Here is a 4,300-nt window from a genome sequence, read left to right as displayed (position 1 = left end):
ACGCCTTGCTAATTTTTTGTATTTTTACTAGAGATGGGGTTTCACCATGTTGGCCAGGCTGGTCTCAAACTCCTGACCTCAAGTGATCTGCCTGCCTTGGCCTCCCAAAGTGCTGAGATTGCAGGCTTGGGCCACCACGCCCCGCCCATACTTCCTTTTAAACCTTATCCTCTACTATTCCTTTATTAAAACATCTTTTAAATATTTACTATGAGTCAGCATTCTACATTAATCCACTTAGTCCTTTCAGCAATTACAAAGTTAGGAATTGTTACTGTTTTTGTTTCACAGAGGAAACACGCACGCGCGCACACACACACACACACACACAGATGTTAAGTAAGGAACAAAATTGGATTTTGAGCCCAGGTGTGTCTGGCCCCAAATTCATCTCTCCCGAGTATCATCACCATCTGACCTCTCAACAGAAATCCTCAGCCTGGGGGGTCTGCTCAGTCCTTTCGATTTGAATTTCTCCAACATTTCTACCTATACTATTCGCTTGACTTACAATAATTATGTGGATATTTTTATTCCAATACACATATAATCTTCTCTTTCAAATATGGTATTAATTTATCAAGAGCATAATATGTATCATTTGCCATTGTTCATAGTAGTTGTCTAATACAGTGCTGAGGAAAATTAAGTGTTCAATAAATGCTACTTAAATAATGAGAAGAGTCAATTATGTCTCCAATCTTAAAAAGAACATATAATGTTTTTCTGAACAAACCTGTCAGAATGATATAGTATTTATTTTGAATTAAAATGCACGCATGTAGGAATTAACTAAAAATAAAGGAAGGCCTAGGCCACGGGAGAGAATGAAGTAAAGGGAAGAGTGTTGTTTGGTATCACAGCTTGCTATTAAAATAAATAACTATTGTCTTTCTTGTTCCTTTTCAATGCATGTCAACACATCAGGCTTATATTCTACATTTCTAAGTGTATCTTCTTCTAACTGAATTAATTTATGGACGTGTTAACATACCCAAAGTTACCACATTTCTCCAAGGCACCCTGGGTGATAATTTAAAAAGCAGGCATCAGAAATTTGCCTGTGGCCAGGACCACAGTCAATGTGTTGCTGGAATTACGGTAACGGGCTGGCTTCTTTTGACATCAACAGCATGCTTTTCTTACCGCAATTTGTTCCTCTATATTGTTTCATCATTATGAGTACTTGTTTAAAACCCATTTACAAAGCGGATTGCCAAGTATTGTCTAGAACTATCACAGGAGATTTAGGTGCGTGAACTTCACGCTTGGTTGTTAGACTTTTAACTGCTTTTTGCATGCCAAGCATAGTTAATACTCAAAAATACCAGGCTCAACGTGGTGAAAGTTCAGTTTCCTCATGGCTGCCTTTACTTGCCTATTCTCCTCCCCACCCACCTTCGATTTTGGTTCCAGAAAACATAGTGTCTCCCAATAGATTGTTAACATTCTTGGAAACAATTCCAGTAAGGCTAGTTTTGTGGTGGTCTAATTCCTTCTAGCTGCACTCCAATTTGGCTTTTTATTGTTATTTCAAATAAAACGATTTTACTGCCTCACCAGTTCCTCTGTATAGTAAAAGCCTTAGAATATCCCTGATGCTGTTTTTTGAAATGAATAAATTCAGCCTTGGGGAAATTGCGGTGAGATTTTGGTGGTTACTGATATCATGCGAAAGAACTCATGACGAACCCGTGATTCAGTCGCGGCTGCGCATGCAGGCGTGTCTGCACACACAGTTACCAGCCCTGAGACCTGGCGACAGTGGAGCAGCGCTCTAGGGAACCCGGCCAGCGGGCTGATGTTCCACGGGCTCCACAGAGTCCTCCATCATTTGCAACCACTCTGACGCAAACATGCTGCCAAACTGAAATTGAGAGCATAGAAAACTTGACAAGACGATAGAGAAATAAGGGGAGGAGGGTACATTAAAGAAGATTGGAAAAGAACAAAGAAAAGTAGAGATCAGTGTGGAAGGGCAACATTTCTCAGCCATTATCAGCACTACCAGCCTTGCACGACAAGATTCCCAGGAGCTTGTTCTGTCTTAACAGTATAATACAAAACTCGAGAGCCAATCTCTTACTCCACTGAGAATCAATTTGTTTGTGTCACTCAGGAATGATACTGAGAAAAATACTGAGTTGCTTTTAGTGAACACACACTAGTTTGTGAGTTCAAAGCTTAGTTCTGATTAGGCTCACGGGTAAGTTGATCCGTGGGACTATCCAGGACTTGCTGCATTGTGAAAATGTGTTTCCAGTTTTCATCCAGGCAGCCCTTTTTCCTGCCTTCTCCCTGCTCATCCAGACCACAATTACACTTGCTATTTGGAAGACTCTTCCTTTGAAAGCATTTAGAAGTATAAATAATGGTATGTTGGTTTCGTCCCTCACAACTAAAAAAAAGAAAATTACTTATTTTTTGATATAAGTACTTCTGGGGTATTTTTGAAATATTTTAATTATCAGTTATTCTCTGGGACCCTGGGACTTAGGAATTGGTATAACAGTGAACACAATCTTGACTGTAATTTTTGGTTTGTTCTTCACAAACTTTCAGTGGCTGCAAAACACTGTAAATGGAATTGGTCAGACTTCCTGTAAGGTAAGGCTAAAAACAGTTTAGGATTTAGGAATTGATACAACAGTGAACACAATCATCACTGAAATTTTTGGTTTGTTCTTTACAAATTTTCAGCGGCTGCAAAACAGTGTAAATGGAATTGGTCGGACTTCCTATAAGGTAAGGTTAAAAGCAGTATGACCCAGAAAGCAGGGGACATGATTATAACCCCTGATCTTAGAAAAGTCACTATCAACTAGAGGTCTTAATGTGAGAATGTAACTAATTTAAAAATCATATTTTGGGTTTTTCCCTCAAGTATTTAGGGTAAAAAGAATCCCATGTTACTTGTTTCATTTAGTCAGATTTAAAGTTCATAATTCCACCATGGCCCTCTATAGGCTTTTGAATCAATAGTTTAAGAAGACGGGTCACTGCAGTGTAACGTGTTGACACTTTCCTATTGCTGATTTGCAAAATTGGGAGTGTGTTTATAAAAGGATCAAATAAGCATAATTAAATTTTCCAAATTAAATAAAACACAGCTAATTTTAAAGTTATTTATTTCAGATTTGATATTCTATAAATATTTTCCTGTAAATATTGATATATAATTTTGAATATTTTAGAAAAATTAAGTTTTAACAAGTATATAAAATGATTTTACTACTTTGTTTTTATTTTCACTTTAGTTTACATTTCTGAAGAAACTATACTTAAATTTGTTATAATGAATATATTTACATGTTATTTTTAATCCTTTAGATTGTTATTGTGAGAATTAAAATTATGAAAACATATTAATTATAATACTATAATTAGCTATTGTGCTAAAACTAAGGAAATAAACGTAAATTTTATTGTGTAATTCTACACAATTCAGACCTAACTTCTGAATTTTATATATATTTTTATAACTCTTCTAAACATTACCGATACGTCTGCAGGATGATGTATGTTCTATAATAATTTAATACACTATCTTTGATATTTCATTGACTTTTAGTTAAATATTTTACATTTTAGTGTTTTGAAGGTGTATTAGCAATGTAGGAGTATGGGGTATCTTTTATTAAATAGTTTTCGTTTGATTTATGCTGTTATAGACAGACATATGGTCCATGGGCCTCCATTTGTACTCTTGCTCCAGGCCCTGCGAATGTTGGGCAATTTCACTCAGTTTTGACAGACTAGATAGAGCATGAATTTTACCTTTGCCAGATGTGCAGAAAGGGCTGTTTCTTTGCAGATGTTTCATTAATTTGAGAACCTTGAAAAGATCATACTTTCCAGTTTACTTAAAATTCAATAAATTATAGAAAGTAGTTCATACAACATTCTAAACGTGTGAGATAAATTATTGAAAAGTTGTTTGATCTTTTTTTTTTTTAAACATGAGAAATTATATTCCAGTGACAGTCTTGGATATTGAGTTTGGACTTATGCAGTAATATACACACCACCAATAAAGTAGATCTCGTTATTATGATTTCACTGGTTATTCATTATTTTTCTTTGTTACATATCGTATGTCCTTGTATGTGGGAGTTCCATGTAATGTATTATTTCCATCTGAAGAATGAACACACTCTGATGCTGTCCACAGAAGACCTTGGTGATGAATCTATCTAATCATTCATCATTTCTCTTCCCCACTGAACAGCTTGGCCTGCTTGACTCAGTCTTCATGATTCAAGATGAGAGTCTGTCTGAGGCTGTGCTTCTCTCATTGCTG

The sequence above is a fragment of the Symphalangus syndactylus genome, chromosome 16 (genome assembly GCF_028878055.3).
Source record: "Symphalangus syndactylus isolate Jambi chromosome 16, NHGRI_mSymSyn1-v2.1_pri, whole genome shotgun sequence".
NCBI lineage: Eukaryota > Metazoa > Chordata > Mammalia > Primates > Hylobatidae > Symphalangus > Symphalangus syndactylus.
This window is presented reverse-complemented; position numbering follows the sequence as displayed.